At 37.8% G+C, this 17500-nt stretch overlaps 19 non-coding genes across 19 annotated transcripts; all 19 read right to left on the bottom strand.

Annotated features, from left to right (window-relative positions):
* Positions 1-146: 146 nt before the first annotated feature.
* On the bottom strand, positions 147-219 carry trnar-ucg (transfer RNA arginine (anticodon UCG)). The gene has a single exon. It is a non-coding gene; the product is annotated as a tRNA-Arg (tRNA).
* Positions 220-818: 599 nt separating this feature from the next.
* trnar-ucg (transfer RNA arginine (anticodon UCG)) lies at positions 819-891 on the bottom strand. Its single transcript has one exon. It is a non-coding gene; the product is annotated as a tRNA-Arg (tRNA).
* A 588-nt stretch (positions 892-1479) lies between these two features.
* trnar-ucg (transfer RNA arginine (anticodon UCG)) lies at positions 1480-1552 on the bottom strand. The gene has a single exon. It is a non-coding gene; the product is annotated as a tRNA-Arg (tRNA).
* A 599-nt stretch (positions 1553-2151) lies between these two features.
* On the bottom strand, positions 2152-2224 carry trnar-ucg (transfer RNA arginine (anticodon UCG)). Its single transcript has one exon. It is a non-coding gene; the product is annotated as a tRNA-Arg (tRNA).
* A 1260-nt stretch (positions 2225-3484) lies between these two features.
* trnar-ucg (transfer RNA arginine (anticodon UCG)) lies at positions 3485-3557 on the bottom strand. Its single transcript has one exon. It is a non-coding gene; the product is annotated as a tRNA-Arg (tRNA).
* A 599-nt stretch (positions 3558-4156) lies between these two features.
* On the bottom strand, positions 4157-4229 carry trnar-ucg (transfer RNA arginine (anticodon UCG)). Its single transcript has one exon. It is a non-coding gene; the product is annotated as a tRNA-Arg (tRNA).
* A 1596-nt stretch (positions 4230-5825) lies between these two features.
* On the bottom strand, positions 5826-5898 carry trnar-ucg (transfer RNA arginine (anticodon UCG)). The gene has a single exon. It is a non-coding gene; the product is annotated as a tRNA-Arg (tRNA).
* A 599-nt stretch (positions 5899-6497) lies between these two features.
* Positions 6498-6570, bottom strand: trnar-ucg (transfer RNA arginine (anticodon UCG)). The gene has a single exon. It is a non-coding gene; the product is annotated as a tRNA-Arg (tRNA).
* Positions 6571-7158: 588 nt separating this feature from the next.
* Positions 7159-7231, bottom strand: trnar-ucg (transfer RNA arginine (anticodon UCG)). Its single transcript has one exon. It is a non-coding gene; the product is annotated as a tRNA-Arg (tRNA).
* A 599-nt stretch (positions 7232-7830) lies between these two features.
* On the bottom strand, positions 7831-7903 carry trnar-ucg (transfer RNA arginine (anticodon UCG)). The gene has a single exon. It is a non-coding gene; the product is annotated as a tRNA-Arg (tRNA).
* A 1260-nt stretch (positions 7904-9163) lies between these two features.
* On the bottom strand, positions 9164-9236 carry trnar-ucg (transfer RNA arginine (anticodon UCG)). Its single transcript has one exon. It is a non-coding gene; the product is annotated as a tRNA-Arg (tRNA).
* A 599-nt stretch (positions 9237-9835) lies between these two features.
* On the bottom strand, positions 9836-9908 carry trnar-ucg (transfer RNA arginine (anticodon UCG)). The gene has a single exon. It is a non-coding gene; the product is annotated as a tRNA-Arg (tRNA).
* Positions 9909-11492: 1584 nt separating this feature from the next.
* trnar-ucg (transfer RNA arginine (anticodon UCG)) lies at positions 11493-11565 on the bottom strand. The gene has a single exon. It is a non-coding gene; the product is annotated as a tRNA-Arg (tRNA).
* Positions 11566-12164: 599 nt separating this feature from the next.
* Positions 12165-12237, bottom strand: trnar-ucg (transfer RNA arginine (anticodon UCG)). The gene has a single exon. It is a non-coding gene; the product is annotated as a tRNA-Arg (tRNA).
* Positions 12238-12836: 599 nt separating this feature from the next.
* trnar-ucg (transfer RNA arginine (anticodon UCG)) lies at positions 12837-12909 on the bottom strand. Its single transcript has one exon. It is a non-coding gene; the product is annotated as a tRNA-Arg (tRNA).
* A 588-nt stretch (positions 12910-13497) lies between these two features.
* On the bottom strand, positions 13498-13570 carry trnar-ucg (transfer RNA arginine (anticodon UCG)). The gene has a single exon. It is a non-coding gene; the product is annotated as a tRNA-Arg (tRNA).
* A 599-nt stretch (positions 13571-14169) lies between these two features.
* On the bottom strand, positions 14170-14242 carry trnar-ucg (transfer RNA arginine (anticodon UCG)). The gene has a single exon. It is a non-coding gene; the product is annotated as a tRNA-Arg (tRNA).
* A 1260-nt stretch (positions 14243-15502) lies between these two features.
* Positions 15503-15575, bottom strand: trnar-ucg (transfer RNA arginine (anticodon UCG)). The gene has a single exon. It is a non-coding gene; the product is annotated as a tRNA-Arg (tRNA).
* A 599-nt stretch (positions 15576-16174) lies between these two features.
* On the bottom strand, positions 16175-16247 carry trnar-ucg (transfer RNA arginine (anticodon UCG)). The gene has a single exon. It is a non-coding gene; the product is annotated as a tRNA-Arg (tRNA).
* Between the last annotated feature and the right edge of the window lie 1253 nt (positions 16248-17500).

The raw sequence follows: 17500 nt of genomic DNA, 5'->3' as shown, positions 1-17500 counted from the left end.
ATTCTTTTCAAGTAGGTTTGCAGACACTTTCCAGAATGTAGATCAATCCAATACATGACAGTGAAGAAATTGAAATCTCAGTTTAAAGTGGACAGAGGTAGAGTGGTGCACTGCCTGTGTCATTAACATTGTCAGGAGAAATGACTCAACCACGAAGGGACTTGAACCCTCAATCTTCTGATCCGAAGTCAGACGCCTTATCCATTAGGCCACGTGGTCTTGACCTCTAGAAATTAAAGTTAGCTTTTTATTTGGCTTTTACGAAATTCTATGCAAATGATTGGATGTGCAAATTGCATCAAACTAATCCAAATGCCACAAAAGCTAGTTCCACCATATCACATTTGAATTCAAAATCCAACTGAACTTCACGTCTCATAGTTTCAGCATGACTTCCTATTGGTCTAGACTGTTGAGGATTTGCCCTCGTTGTCATTTCTTTCCTCCAATCATGTATCAATCTTTCAAGCAGTTCAATCTTTCATCCCACCATCTACCCTCTCTACAAGGTAATCATCCATTCAATTTTCAATGGATCCCCCTTGATTTCCATGAGTTTTTTGGTTATAATAAAAATCCTGCTGAGTTGCTGAAACTAATAACTGATCAAAGTAGAAAAACATAAAGGACACGTAAAAATCATGTGATCCAAGACTTTAAAAAAGCAGAACATTCTTTTCAAGTGGGATTTCAGACACTTTCCAGAATATAGATCGATTCCAATACATGACAGTGAAGTAATTGAAATCTCAGTTTAAAGTGGACAGAGGTAGAGTGGTGCGCCGCTTGTGTCATTAACATTGTCAGGAGGATTGACTCAACCACGAAGGGACTTGAACCCTCAATCTTCAGATCCGAAGTCAGACGCCTTATCCATTAGGCCACGTGGTCTTGACCTCTAGAAATTAAAGTTAGCTTTTTATTTGGCTTTTACGAAATTCTATGCAAATGATTGGATGTGCAAATTGCATCAAACTAATCCAAATGCCACAAAAGCTAGTTCCACTATATCACATTTGAATTCATAATCCAACTGAACTTCACGTCTAATAGTTTCAGCATGACTTCCTATTGGTCTAGACTGTTGAGGATTTGCCCGCGTTGTCATTTCTTTCCTCCAATCATGTATCAATCTTTCAAGCAGTTCAATCTTTCATCCCACCATCTACCCTCTCTACAAGCTAATCATCCATTCAATTTTCAATGGATCCCCCTTGATTTCCATGAGTTTTTTTGGTTATAATAAAAATCCTGCTGAGTTGCTGAAACTAATAACTGATCAAAGTAGAAAAACATAAAGGACACGTAAAAATCATGTGATCCAAGTTTTTAAAAAAGTAGAACATTCTTTTCAAGTGGGTTTGCAGACACTTTCCAGAATGTAGATTGATTCCAATACATGACAGTGAAGAAATTGAAATCTCAGTTTAAAGTGGACAGAGGTAGAGTGGTGCGCTGCTTGTGTCAGAAGTATTGACTCAACCACGAAGGGACTTGAACCCTCAATCATCTGATCCGAAGTCAGACGCCTTATCCATTAGGCCACATGGTCTTTACCTCAGGAATTTAAAGTTAGCTATTTATTTGGCTTTTACGAATTTCTATGCAAATGATTGGATGTGCAAATTGCATCAAACTAATCCAAATGCCACAAAAGCTAGTTCCACCATATCACATTTGAATTCAAAATCCAACTGAACTTCACGTCTAATAGTTTCAGCATGACTTCCTATTGGTCTAGACTGTTGAGGATTTGCCCTCGTCATTTCTTTCCTCCAATCATGTATCAATCTTTCAAGCAGTTCAATCTTTCATCCCACCATCTACCCTCTCTACAAGCTAATCATCCATTCAATTTTCAATGGATCCCCCTTGATTTCCATGAGTTTTTTGGTTATAATAAAAATCCTGCTGAGTTGCTGAAACTAATAACTGAACAAAGTAGAAAAACATTGAGAAAGGACACGTAAAAATCATGTGATCCATGACTTTAAAAAAGCAGAACATTCTTTTCAAGTGGGTTTGCAGACACTTTCCAGAATGTAGATCAATCCAATACATGACAGTGAAGAAATTGAAATCTCAGTTTAAAGTGGACAGAGGTAGAGTGGAGCACTGCCTGTGTCATTAACATTGTCAGGAGAAATGACTCAACCACGAAGGGACTTGAACCCTCAATCTTCTGATCCGAAGTCAGACGCCTTATCCATTAGGCCACATGGTCTTGACCTCTAGAAATTAAAGTTAGCTTTTTATTTGGCTTTTACGAAATTCTATGCAAATGATTGGATGTGCAAATTGCATCAAACTAATCCAAATGCCACAAAAGCTAGTTCCACCATATCACATTTGAATTCATAATCCAACTGAACTTCACATCTAATAGTTTCAGCATGACTTCCTATTGGTCTAGACTGTTGAGGATTTGCCCGCGTTGTCATTTCTTTCCTCCAATCATGTATCAATCTTTCAAGCAGTTCAATCTTTCATCCCACCATCTACCCTCTCTACAAGCTAATCATCCATTCAATTTTCAATGGATCCCCCTTGATTTCCATGAGTTTTTTTGGTTATAATAAAAATCCTGCTGAGTTGCTGAAACTAATAACTGATCAAAGTAGAAAAACATAAAGGACACGTAAAAATCATGTGATCCAAGTTTTTAAAAAAGCAGAACATTCTTTTCAAGTGGGTTTGTAGACACTTTCCAGAATGTAGATTGATTCCAATACATGACAGTGAAGAAATTGAAATCTCAGTTTAAAGTGGACAGAGGTAGAGTGCTGCGCTGCTTGTGTCAGAAGGATTGACTCAACCACGAAGGGACTTGAACCCTCAATCTTCTGATCCATAGTCAGACACCTTATCCATCAGGGCACGTGGTCTTTAACTGAGGAAATTAAAGTTAGCTATTTATTTGGCTTTTACGAATTTCTATGCAACTGATTGGATGTGCAAATTGCATCAAACTAATCCAAATGCCACAAAAGCTAGTTCCACCATATCACATTTGAATTCAAAATCCAACTGAACTTCACGTCTAATAGTTTCAGCATGACTTCCTATTGGTCTAGACTGTTGAGGATTTGCCCTCGTTGTCATTTCTTTCCTCCAATCATGTATCAATCTTTCAAGCAGTTCAATCTTTCATCCCACCATCTACCCTCTCTACAAGCTAATCATCCATTCAATTTTCAATGGATCCCCCTTGATTTCCATGAGTTTTTTGGTTATAATAAAAATCCTGCTGAGTTGCTGAAACTACTAACTGATCAAAGTAGAAAAACATAAAGGACACGTAAAAATCATGTGATCCAAGACTTTAAAAAAGCAGAACATTCTTTTCAAGTGTGTTTGCAGACACTTTCCAGAATGTAGATTGATTCCAATACATGACAGTGAAGAAATTGAAATCTCAGTTTAAAGTTGACAGAGGTAGAGTGGTGCACTGCTTGTGATATTAACATTGTCAGGAGAATTGACTCAACCACGAAGGGACTTGAACCCTCAATCTTCTAATCCGAAGTCAGACGCCTTATCCATTAGGCCACGTGGTCTTTACCTCTAGAAATTAAAGTCTGCTTTTTATTTGGCTTTTACAAATTTCTATGCAAATGATTGGATGTGCAAATTGCATCAAACTAATCCAAATGCCACAAAAGCTAGTTCCACCATATCACATTTGAATTCAAAATCCAACTGAACTTCACGTCTCATAGTTTCAGCATGACTTCCTATTGGTCTAGACTGTTGAGGATTTGCCCTCGTTGTCATTTCTTTCCTCCAATCATGTATCAATCTTTCAAGCAGTTCAATCTTTCATCCCACCATCTACCCTCTCTACAAGCTAATCATCCATTCAATTTTCAATGGATCCCCCTTGATTTTCATGAGTTTTTTGGTTATAATAAAAATCCTGCTGAGTTGCTGAAACTACTAACTGATCAAAGTAGAAATACATAAAGGACACGTAAAAATCATGTGATCCAAGACTTTAAAAAAGAAGAACATTCTTTTCAAGTGGGATTTCAGACACTTTCCAGAATGTAGATCGATTCCAATACATGACAGTGAAGTAATTGAAATCTCAGTTTAAAGTGGACAGAGGTAGAGTGGTGCGCTGCTTGTGTCATTATCATTGTCAGGAGGATTGACTCAACCACGAAGGGACTTGAACCCTCAATCTTCAGATCCGAAGTCAGACGCCTTATCCATTAGGCCACGTGGTCTTGACCTCTAGAAATTAAAGTTAGCTTTTTATTTGGCTTTTACGAAATTCTATGCAAATGATTGGATGTGCAAATAGCATCAAACTAATCCAAATGCCACAAAAGCTAGTTCCACCATATCACATTTGAATTCATAATCCAACTGAACTTCACGTCTAATAGTTTCAGCATGACTTCCTATTGGTCTAGACTGTTGAGGATTTGCCCGCGTTGTCATTTCTTTCCTCCAATCATGTATCAATCTTTCAAGCAGTTCAATCTTTCATCCCACCATCTACCCTCTCTACAAGCTAATCATCCATTCAATTTTCAATGGATCCCCCTTGATTTCCATGAGTTTTTTTGGTTATAATTAGGGATGGGTACCTTTGACATTTGAATCGATCCGGTACTAATTCCCGGTACCTACGAATCGATACCGGTACTTAACGGTACCAATTTTCGATACTTTTGAGTGTTTATTATTTTAATTCTCTTTTATAATTAAATATATATTTTTCTCAATTTATAACAATATTTGATAAATATCACGATAAATAACATACAACTGTTTGTATTTTAACATCGTCCTTGTAGTTTTATAAGCTGATAATTAAACTGAAGCAAACATCTTTACTGTGAACTAAATTTACTGTTTATCTTCATTCCTTTTACCGACGCGTCCTTTTTCATTTGATTTTTCCTACTGGGAAGTTAGAATTTCCGAGGAGAAAGCGAACGCACCATTAGCTGATAACGGTGGCAATGGAAGCTAACATATCAAGCTAACGTTATCTTTAACAGTTTATTTAGCTGCTGGAGCAGATTTAAACGATGATGCCTCACACTTAAATCGTTGTCAATGGTTTTACCTTCACCCAATCACCCGTCGCATTTAGTAAAGTGAAGCCAAACTTTAGAGCGCGTTCATGTTCATCTAGTCGGAAATTCGGAGTTCCGAGGTGAAAGCGAACGCACCATTAGCGAAACGGAAGCTAACATATCAAGGTAACGTTATCTTAAACATTTTATTTACCTACCGGAGAAGATTAAGATGAGGATGTCTCACTTAGATCATTGTCTGTCGCTGGTTTCATCATCACCCAGTTACCCATCACATTTAGTGAAGTGGACCCAAGTTTTAGCGTGCGTTCTTTCTACCATGCTGCTCTGTTTACAACTAGCTCCCAGGGACCGGCGACATAACGCTCTTGCGCATGCGCTACTGTCTTGGCAAGTTCTCGTTATGAAGGACGGGTACCGAAACGAGGCACCGTTTGAAATGACGTGAATCGGTGCTCGGTCGGTACTGTGGAATTCGGTCGGTACCTTAAAAAGTACCGAATTCGGTACTCATCCCTAGTTATAATAAAAATCCTGCTGAGTTGCTGAAACTAATAACTGATCAAAGTAGAAAAACATAAAGGACACGTAAAAATCATGTGATCCAAGTTTTTAAAAAAGTAGAACATTCTTTTCAAGTGGGTTTGCAGACACTTTCCAGAATGTAGATTGATTCCAATACATGACAGTGAAGAAATTGAAATCTCAGTTTAAAGTGGACAGAGGTAGAGTGGTGCACTGCCTGTGTCATTAACATTGTCAGGAGAAATGACTCAACCACGAAGGGACTTGAACCCTCAATCTTCTGATCCGAAGTCAGACGCCTTATCCATTAGGCCACGTGGTCTTGACCTCTAGAAATTAAAGTTAGCTTTTTATTTGGCTTTTACGAAATTCTATGCAAATGATTGGATGTGCAAATTGCATCAAACTAATCCAAATGCCACAAAAGCTAGTTCCACCATATCACATTTGAATTCAAAATCCAACTGAACTTCACGTCTCATAGTTTCAGCATGACTTCCTATTGGTCTAGACTGTTGAGGATTTGCCCTCGTTGTCATTTCTTTCCTCCAATCATGTATCAATCTTTCAAGCAGTTCAATCTTTCATCCCACCATCTACCCTCTCTACAAGGTAATCATCCATTCAATTTTCAATGGATCCCCCTTGATTTCCATGAGTTTTTTGGTTATAATAAAAATCCTGCTGAGTTGCTGAAACTAATAACTGATCAAAGTAGAAAAACATAAAGGACACGTAAAAATCATGTGATCCAAGACTTTAAAAAAGCAGAACATTCTTTTCAAGTGGGATTTCAGACACTTTCCAGAATATAGATCGATTCCAATACATGACAGTGAAGTAATTGAAATCTCAGTTTAAAGTGGACAGAGGTAGAGTGGTGCGCCGCTTGTGTCATTAACATTGTCAGGAGGATTGACTCAACCACGAAGGGACTTGAACCCTCAATCTTCAGATCCGAAGTCAGACGCCTTATCCATTAGGCCACGTGGTCTTGACCTCTAGAAATTAAAGTTAGCTTTTTATTTGGCTTTTACGAAATTCTATGCAAATGATTGGATGTGCAAATTGCATCAAACTAATCCAAATGCCACAAAAGCTAGTTCCACTATATCACATTTGAATTCATAATCCAACTGAACTTCACGTCTAATAGTTTCAGCATGACTTCCTATTGGTCTAGACTGTTGAGGATTTGCCCGCGTTGTCATTTCTTTCCTCCAATCATGTATCAATCTTTCAAGCAGTTCAATCTTTCATCCCACCATCTACCCTCTCTACAAGCTAATCATCCATTCAATTTTCAATGGATCCCCCTTGATTTCCATGAGTTTTTTTGGTTATAATAAAAATCCTGCTGAGTTGCTGAAACTAATAACTGATCAAAGTAGAAAAACATAAAGGACACGTAAAAATCATGTGATCCAAGTTTTTAAAAAAGTAGAACATTCTTTTCAAGTGGGTTTGCAGACACTTTCCAGAATGTAGATTGATTCCAATACATGACAGTGAAGAAATTGAAATCTCAGTTTAAAGTGGACAGAGGTAGAGTGGTGCGCTGCTTGTGTCAGAAGTATTGACTCAACCACGAAGGGACTTGAACCCTCAATCATCTGATCCGAAGTCAGACGCCTTATCCATTAGGCCACATGGTCTTTACCTCAGGAATTTAAAGTTAGCTATTTATTTGGCTTTTACGAATTTCTATGCAAATGATTGGATGTGCAAATTGCATCAAACTAATCCAAATGCCACAAAAGCTAGTTCCACCATATCACATTTGAATTCAAAATCCAACTGAACTTCACGTCTAATAGTTTCAGCATGACTTCCTATTGGTCTAGACTGTTGAGGATTTGCCCTCGTCATTTCTTTCCTCCAATCATGTATCAATCTTTCAAGCAGTTCAATCTTTCATCCCACCATCTACCCTCTCTACAAGCTAATCATCCATTCAATTTTCAATGGATCCCCCTTGATTTCCATGAGTTTTTTGGTTATAATAAAAATCCTGCTGAGTTGCTGAAACTAATAACTGAACAAAGTAGAAAAACATTGAGAAAGGACACGTAAAAATCATGTGATCCATGACTTTAAAAAAGCAGAACATTCTTTTCAAGTGGGTTTGCAGACACTTTCCAGAATGTAGATCAATCCAATACATGACAGTGAAGAAATTGAAATCTCAGTTTAAAGTGGACAGAGGTAGAGTGGAGCACTGCCTGTGTCATTAACATTGTCAGGAGAAATGACTCAACCACGAAGGGACTTGAACCCTCAATCTTCTGATCCGAAGTCAGACGCCTTATCCATTAGGCCACATGGTCTTGACCTCTAGAAATTAAAGTTAGCTTTTTATTTGGCTTTTACGAAATTCTATGCAAATGATTGGATGTGCAAATTGCATCAAACTAATCCAAATGCCACAAAAGCTAGTTCCACCATATCACATTTGAATTCATAATCCAACTGAACTTCACATCTAATAGTTTCAGCATGACTTCCTATTGGTCTAGACTGTTGAGGATTTGCCCGCGTTGTCATTTCTTTCCTCCAATCATGTATCAATCTTTCAAGCAGTTCAATCTTTCATCCCACCATCTACCCTCTCTACAAGCTAATCATCCATTCAATTTTCAATGGATCCCCCTTGATTTCCATGAGTTTTTTTGGTTATAATAAAAATCCTGCTGAGTTGCTGAAACTAATAACTGATCAAAGTAGAAAAACATAAAGGACACGTAAAAATCATGTGATCCAAGTTTTTAAAAAAGCAGAACATTCTTTTCAAGTGGGTTTGTAGACACTTTCCAGAATGTAGATTGATTCCAATACATGACAGTGAAGAAATTGAAATCTCAGTTTAAAGTGGACAGAGGTAGAGTGCTGCGCTGCTTGTGTCAGAAGGATTGACTCAACCACGAAGGGACTTGAACCCTCAATCTTCTGATCCATAGTCAGACACCTTATCCATCAGGGCACGTGGTCTTTAACTGAGGAAATTAAAGTTAGCTATTTATTTGGCTTTTACGAATTTCTATGCAACTGATTGGATGTGCAAATTGCATCAAACTAATCCAAATGCCACAAAAGCTAGTTCCACCATATCACATTTGAATTCAAAATCCAACTGAACTTCACGTCTAATAGTTTCAGCATGACTTCCTATTGGTCTAGACTGTTGAGGATTTGCCCTCGTTGTCATTTCTTTCCTCCAATCATGTATCAATCTTTCAAGCAGTTCAATCTTTCATCCCACCATCTACCCTCTCTACAAGCTAATCATCCATTCAATTTTCAATGGATCCCCCTTGATTTCCATGAGTTTTTTGGTTATAATAAAAATCCTGCTGAGTTGCTGAAACTACTAACTGATCAAAGTAGAAAAACATAAAGGACACGTAAAAATCATGTGATCCAAGACTTTAAAAAAGCAGAACATTCTTTTCAAGTGTGTTTGCAGACACTTTCCAGAATGTAGATTGATTCCAATACATGACAGTGAAGAAATTGAAATCTCAGTTTAAAGTTGACAGAGGTAGAGTGGTGCACTGCTTGTGATATTAACATTGTCAGGAGGATTGACTCAACCACGAAGGGACTTGAACCCTCAATCTTCTGATCCGAAGTCAGACGCCTTATCCATTAGGCCACGTGGTCTTTACCTCTAGAAATTAAAGTCTGCTTTTTATTTGGCTTTTACAAATTTCTATGCAAATGATTGGATGTGCAAATTGCATCAAACTAATCCAAATGCCACAAAAGCTAGTTCCACCATATCACATTTGAATTCAAAATCCAACTGAACTTCACGTCTCATAGTTTCAGCATGACTTCCTATTGGTCTAGACTGTTGAGGATTTGCCCTCGTTGTCATTTCTTTCCTCCAATCATGTATCAATCTTTCAAGCAGTTCAATCTTTCATCCCACCATCTACCCTCTCTACAAGCTAATCATCCATTCAATTTTCAATGGATCCCCCTTGATTTTCATGAGTTTTTTGGTTATAATAAAAATCCTGCTGAGTTGCTGAAACTACTAACTGATCAAAGTAGAAATACATAAAGGACACGTAAAAATCATGTGATCCAAGACTTTAAAAAAGAAGAACATTCTTTTCAAGTGGGATTTCAGACACTTTCCAGAATGTAGATCGATTCCAATACATGACAGTGAAGTAATTGAAATCTCAGTTTAAAGTGGACAGAGGTAGAGTGGTGCGCTGCTTGTGTCATTATCATTGTCAGGAGGATTGACTCAACCACGAAGGGACTTGAACCCTCAATCTTCAGATCCGAAGTCAGACGCCTTATCCATTAGGCCACGTGGTCTTGACCTCTAGAAATTAAAGTTAGCTTTTTATTTGGCTTTTACGAAATTCTATGCAAATGATTGGATGTGCAAATAGCATCAAACTAATCCAAATGCCACAAAAGCTAGTTCCACCATATCACATTTGAATTCATAATCCAACTGAACTTCACGTCTAATAGTTTCAGCATGACTTCCTATTGGTCTAGACTGTTGAGGATTTGCCCGCGTTGTCATTTCTTTCCTCCAATCATGTATCAATCTTTCAAGCAGTTCAATCTTTCATCCCACCATCTACCCTCTCTACAAGCTAATCATCCATTCAATTTTCAATGGATCCCCCTTGATTTCCATGAGTTTTTTTGGTTATAATTAGGGATGGGTACCTTTGACATTTGAATCGATCCGGTACTAATTCCCGGTACCTACGAATCGATACCGGTACTTAACGGTACCAATTTTCGATACTTTTGAGTGTTTATTATTTTAATTCTCTTTTATAATTAAATATATATTTTTCTCAATTTATAACAATATTTGATAAATATCACGATAAATAACATACAACTGTTTGTATTTTAACATCGTCCTTGTAGTTTTATAAGCTGATAATTAAACTGAAGCAAACATCTTTACTGTGAACTAAATTTACTGTTTATCTTCATTCCTTTTACCGACGCGTCCTTTTTCATTTGATTTTTCCTACTGGGAAGTTAGAATTTCCGAGGAGAAAGCGAACGCACCATTAGCTGATAACGGTGGCAATGGAAGCTAACATATCAAGCTAACGTTATCTTTAACAGTTTATTTAGCTGCTGGAGCAGATTTAAACGATGATGCCTCACACTTAAATCGTTGTCAATGGTTTTACCTTCACCCAATCACCCGTCGCATTTAGTAAAGTGAAGCCAAACTTTAGAGCGCGTTCATGTTCATCTAGTCGGAAATTCGGAGTTCCGAGGTGAAAGCGAACGCACCATTAGCGAAACGGAAGCTAACATATCAAGGTAACGTTATCTTAAACATTTTATTTACCTACCGGAGAAGATTAAGATGAGGATGTCTCACTTAGATCATTGTCTGTCGCTGGTTTCATCATCACCCAGTTACCCATCACATTTAGTGAAGTGGACCCAAGTTTTAGCGTGCGTTCTTTCTACCATGCTGCTCTGTTTACAACTAGCTCCCAGGGACCGGCGACATAACGCTCTTGCGCATGCGCTACTGTCTTGGCAAGTTCTCGTTATGAAGGACGGGTACCGAAACGAGGCACCGTTTGAAATGACGTGAATCGGTGCTCGGTCGGTACTGTGGAATTCGGTCGGTACCTTAAAAAGTACCGAATTCGGTACTCATCCCTAGTTATAATAAAAATCCTGCTGAGTTGCTGAAACTAATAACTGATCAAAGTAGAAAAACATAAAGGACACGTAAAAATCATGTGATCCAAGTTTTTAAAAAAGTAGAACATTCTTTTCAAGTGGGTTTGCAGACACTTTCCAGAATGTAGATTGATTCCAATACATGACAGTGAAGAAATTGAAATCTCAGTTTAAAGTGGACAGAGGTAGAGTGGTGCGCTGCTTGTGTCAGAAGGATTGACTCAACCACGAAGGGACTTGAACCCTCAATCTTCTGATCCGAAGTCAGACGCCTTATCCATTAGGCCACGTGGTCTTTACCTCAGGAATTTAAAGTTAGCTATTTATTTGGCTTTTACGAATTTCTATGCAAATGATTGGATGTGCAAATTGCATCAAACTAATCCAAATGCCACAAAAGCTAGTTCCACCATATCACATTTGAATTCAAAATCCAACTGAACTTCACGTCTAATAGTTTCAGCATGACTTCCTATTGGTCTAGACTGTTGAGGATTTGCCCGCGTTGTCATTTCTTTCCTCCAATCATGTATCAATCTTTCAAGCAGTTCAATCTTTCATCCCACCATCTACCCTCTCTACAAGCTAATCATCCATTCAATTTTCAATGGATCCCCCTTGATTTCCATGAGTTTTTTTGGTTATAATAAAAATCCTGCTGAGTTGCTGAAACTACTAACTGATCAAAGTAGAAAAACATAAAGGACACGTAAAAATCATGTGATCCAAGACTTTAAAAAAGCAGAACATTCTTTTCAAGTGTGTTTGCAGACACTTTCCAGAATGTAGATTGATTCCAATACATGACAGTGAAGAAATTGAAATCTCAGTTTAAAGTTGACAGAGGTAGAGTAATCACTGCTTGTGTTATTAACATTGTCAGGAGGATTGACTCAACCACGAAGGGACTTGAACCCTCAATCTTCTGATCCGAAGTCAGACGCCTTATCCATTAGGCCACGTGGTCTTTACCTCTAGAAGTTAAAGTTTGCTTTTTATTTGGCTTTTACGAATTTCTATGCAAATGATTGGATGTGCAAATTGCATCAAACTAATCCAAATGCCACAAAAGCTAGTTCCACCATATCACATTTGAATTCAAAATCCAACTGAACTTCACGTCTCATAGTTTCAGCATGACTTCCTATTGGTCTAGACTGTTGAGGATTTGCCCTCGTTGTCATTTCTTTCCTCCAATCATGTATCAATCTTTCAAGCAGTTCAATCTTTCATCCCACCATCTACCCTCTCTACAAGCTAATCATCCATTCAATTTTCAATGGATCCCCCTTGATTTCCATGAGTTTTTTGGTTATAATAAAAATCCTGCTGAGTTGCTGAAACTAATAACTGATCAAAGTAGAAAAACATAAAGGACACGTAAAAATCATGTGATCCAAGACTTTAAAAAAGCAGAACATTCTTTTCAAGTGGGATTTCAGACACTTTCCAGAATATAGATTGATTCCAATACATGACAGTGAAGTAATTGAAATCTCAGTTTAAAGTGGACAGAGGTAGAGTGGTGCGCCGCTTGTGTCATTAACATTGTCAGGAGGATTGACTCAACCACGAAGGGACTTGAACCCTCAATCTTCAGATCCGAAGTCAGACGCCTTATCCATTAGGCCACGTGGTCTTGACCTCTAGAAATTAAAGTTAGCTTTTTATTTGGCTTTTACGAAATTCTATGCAAATGATTGGATGTGCAAATTGCATCAAACTAATCCAAATGCCACAAAAGCTAGTTCCACTATATCACATTTGAATTCATAATCCAACTGAACTTCACGTCTAATAGTTTCAGCATGACTTCCTATTGGTCTAGACTGTTGAGGATTTGCCCGCGTTGTCATTTCTTTCCTCCAATCATGTATCAATCTTTCAAGCAGTTCAATCTTTCATCCCACCATCTACCCTCTCTACAAGCTAATCATCCATTCAATTTTCAATGGATCCCCCTTGATTTCCATGAGTTTTTTTGGTTATAATAAAAATCCTGCTGAGTTGCTGAAACTAATAACTGATCAAAGTAGAAAAACATAAAGGACACGTAAAAATCATGTGATCCAAGTTTTTAAAAAAGTAGAACATTCTTTTCAAGTGGGTTTGCAGACACTTTCCAGAATGTAGATTGATTCCAATACATGACAGTGAAGAAATTGAAATCTCAGTTTAAAGTGGACAGAGGTAGAGTGGTGCGCTGCTTGTGTCAGAAGTATTGACTCAACCACGAAGGGACTTGAACCCTCAATCATCTGATCCGAAGTCAGACGCCTTATCCATTAGGCCACATGGTCTTTACCTCAGGAATTTAAAGTTAGCTATTTATTTGGCTTTTACGAATTTCTATGCAAATGATTGGATGTGCAAATTGCATCAAACTAATCCAAATGCCACAAAAGCTAGTTCCACCATATCACATTTGAATTCAAAATCCAACTGAACTTCACGTCTAATAGTTTCAGCATGACTTCCTATTGGTCTAGACTGTTGAGGATTTGCCCTCGTCATTTCTTTCCTCCAATCATGTATCAATCTTTCAAGCAGTTCAATCTTTCATCCCACCATCTACCCTCTCTACAAGCTAATCATCCATTCAATTTTCAATGGATCCCCCTTGATTTCCATGAGTTTTTTGGTTATAATAAAAATCCTGCTGAGTTGCTGAAACTAATAACTGAACAAAGTAGAAAAACATTGAGAAAGGACACGTAAAAATCATGTGATCCATGACTTTAAAAAAGCAGAACATTCTTTTCAAGTGGGTTTGCAGACACTTTCCAGAATGTAGATCAATCCAATACATGACAGTGAAGAAATTGAAATCTCAGTTTAAAGTGGACAGAGGTAGAGTGGAGCACTGCCTGTGTCATTAACATTGTCAGGAGAAATGACTCAACCACGAAGGGACTTGAACCCTCAATCTTCTGATCCGAAGTCAGACGCCTTATCCATTAGGCCACGTGGTCTTGACCTCTAGAAATTAAAGTTAGCTTTTTATTTGGCTTTTACGAAATTCTATGCAAATGATTGGATGTGCAAATTGCATCAAACTAATCCAAATGCCACAAAAGCTAGTTCCACCATATCACATTTGAATTCATAATCCAACTGAACTTCACATCTAATAGTTTCAGCATGACTTCCTATTGGTCTAGACTGTTGAGGATTTGCCCGCGTTGTCATTTCTTTCCTCCAATCATGTATCAATCTTTCAAGCAGTTCAATCTTTCATCCCACCATCTACCCTCTCTACAAGCTAATCATCCATTCAATTTTCAATGGATCCCCCTTGATTTCCATGAGTTTTTTTGGTTATAATAAAAATCCTGCTGAGTTGCTGAAACTAATAACTGATCAAAGTAGAAAAACATAAAGGACACGTAAAAATCATGTGATCCAAGTTTTTAAAAAAGCAGAACATTCTTTTCAAGTGGGTTTGTAGACACTTTCCAGAATGTAGATTGATTCCAATACATGACAGTGAAGAAATTGAAATCTCAGTTTAAAGTGGACAGAGGTAGAGTGCTGCGCTGCTTGTGTCAGAAGGATTGACTCAACCACGAAGGGACTTGAACCCTCAATCTTCTGATCCATAGTCAGACACCTTATCCATCAGGGCACGTGGTCTTTAACTGAGGAAATTAAAGTTAGCTATTTATTTGGCTTTTACGAATTTCTATGCAACTGATTGGATGTGCAAATTGCATCAAACTAATCCAAATGCCACAAAAGCTAGTTCCACCATATCACATTTGAATTCAAAATCCAACTGAACTTCACGTCTAATAGTTTCAGCATGACTTCCTATTGGTCTAGACTGTTGAGGATTTGCCCTCGTTGTCATTTCTTTCCTCCAATCATGTATCAATCTTTCAAGCAGTTCAATCTTTCATCCCACCATCTACCCTCTCTACAAGCTAATCATCCATTCAATTTTCAATGGATCCCCCTTGATTTCCATGAGTTTTTTGGTTATAATAAAAATCCTGCTGAGTTGCTGAAACTACTAACTGATCAAAGTAGAAAAACATAAAGGACACGTAAAAATCATGTGATCCAAGACTTTAAAAAAGCAGAACATTCTTTTCAAGTGTGTTTGCAGACACTTTCCAGAATGTAGATTGATTCCAATACATGACAGTGAAGAAATTGAAATCTCAGTTTAAAGTTGACAGAGGTAGAGTGGTGCACTGCTTGTGATATTAACATTGTCAGGAGGATTGACTCAACCACGAAGGGACTTGAACCCTCAATCTTCTGATCCGAAGTCAGACGCCTTATCCATTAGGCCACGTGGTCTTTACCTCTAGAAATTAAAGTCTGCTTTTTATTTGGCTTTTACAAATTTCTATGCAAATGATTGGATGTGCAAATTGCATCAAACTAATCCAAATGCCACAAAAGCTAGTTCCACCATATCACATTTGAATTCAAAATCCAACTGAACTTCACGTCTCATAGTTTCAGCATGACTTCCTATTGGTCTAGACTGTTGAGGATTTGCCCTCGTTGTCATTTCTTTCCTCCAATCATGTATCAATCTTTCAAGCAGTTCAATCTTTCATCCCACCATCTACCCTCTCTACAAGCTAATCATCCATTCAATTTTCAATGGATCCCCCTTGATTTTCATGAGTTTTTTGGTTATAATAAAAATCCTGCTGAGTTGCTGAAACTACTAACTGATCAAAGTAGAAATACATAAAGGACACGTAAAAATCATGTGATCCAAGACTTTAAAAAAGAAGAACATTCTTTTCAAGTGGGATTTCAGACACTTTCCAGAATGTAGATCGATTCCAATACATGACAGTGAAGTAATTGAAATCTCAGTTTAAAGTGGACAGAGGTAGAGTGGTGCGCTGCTTGTGTCATTATCATTGTCAGGAGGATTGACTCAACCACGAAGGGACTTGAACCCTCAATCTTCAGATCCGAAGTCAGACGCCTTATCCATTAGGCCACGTGGTCTTGACCTCTAGAAATTAAAGTTAGCTTTTTATTTGGCTTTTACGAAATTCTATGCAAATGATTGGATGTGCAAATAGCATCAAACTAATCCAAATGCCACAAAAGCTAGTTCCACCATATCACATTTGAATTCATAATCCAACTGAACTTCACGTCTAATAGTTTCAGCATGACTTCCTATTGGTCTAGACTGTTGAGGATTTGCCCGCGTTGTCATTTCTTTCCTCCAATCATGTATCAATCTTTCAAGCAGTTCAATCTTTCATCCCACCATCTACCCTCTCTACAAGCTAATCATCCATTCAATTTTCAATGGATCCCCCTTGATTTCCATGAGTTTTTTTGGTTATAATTAGGGATGGGTACCTTTGACATTTGAATCGATCCGGTACTAATTCCCGGTACCTACGAATCGATACCGGTACTTAACGGTACCAATTTTCGATACTTTTGAGTGTTTATTATTTTAATTCTCTTTTATAATTAAATATATATTTTTCTCAATTTATAACAATATTTGATAAATATCACGATAAATAACATACAACTGTTTGTATTTTAACATCGTCCTTGTAGTTTTATAAGCTGATAATTAAACTGAAGCAAACATCTTTACTGTGAACTAAATTTACTGTTTATCTTCATTCCTTTTACCGACACGTCCTTTTTCATTTGATTTTTCCTACTGGGAAGTTAGAATTTCCGAGGAGAAAGCGAACGCACCATTAGCTGATAACGGTGGCAATGGAAGCTAACATATCAAGCTAACGTTATCTTTAACAGTTTATTTAGCTGCTGGAGCAGATTTAAACGATGATGCCTCACACTTAAATCGTTGTCAATGGTTTTACCTTCACCCAATCACCCGTCGCATTTAGTAAAGTGAAGCCAAACTTTAGAGCGCGTTCATGTTCATCTAGTCGGAAATTCGGAGTTCCGAGGTGAAAGCGAACGCACCATTAGCGAAACGGAAGCTAACATATCAAGGTAACGTTATCTTAAACATTTTATTTACCTACCGGATAAGATTAAGATGAGGATGTCTCACTTAGATCATTGTCTGTCGCTGGTTTCATCATCACCCAGTTACCCATCACATTTAGTGAAGTGGACCCAAGTTTTAGCGTGCGTTCTTTCTACCATGCTGCTCTGTTTACAACTAGCTCCCAGGGACCGGCGACATAACGCTCTTGCGCATGCGCTACTGTCTTGGCAAGTTCTCGTTATGAAGGACGGGTACCGAAACGAGGCAC

The sequence above is a fragment of the Nothobranchius furzeri genome, chromosome 14 (assembly GCF_043380555.1).
Source record: "Nothobranchius furzeri strain GRZ-AD chromosome 14, NfurGRZ-RIMD1, whole genome shotgun sequence".
In the NCBI taxonomy this organism is placed as follows: domain Eukaryota; kingdom Metazoa; phylum Chordata; class Actinopteri; order Cyprinodontiformes; family Nothobranchiidae; genus Nothobranchius; species Nothobranchius furzeri.
This window is presented reverse-complemented; position numbering and strand designations above follow the sequence as displayed.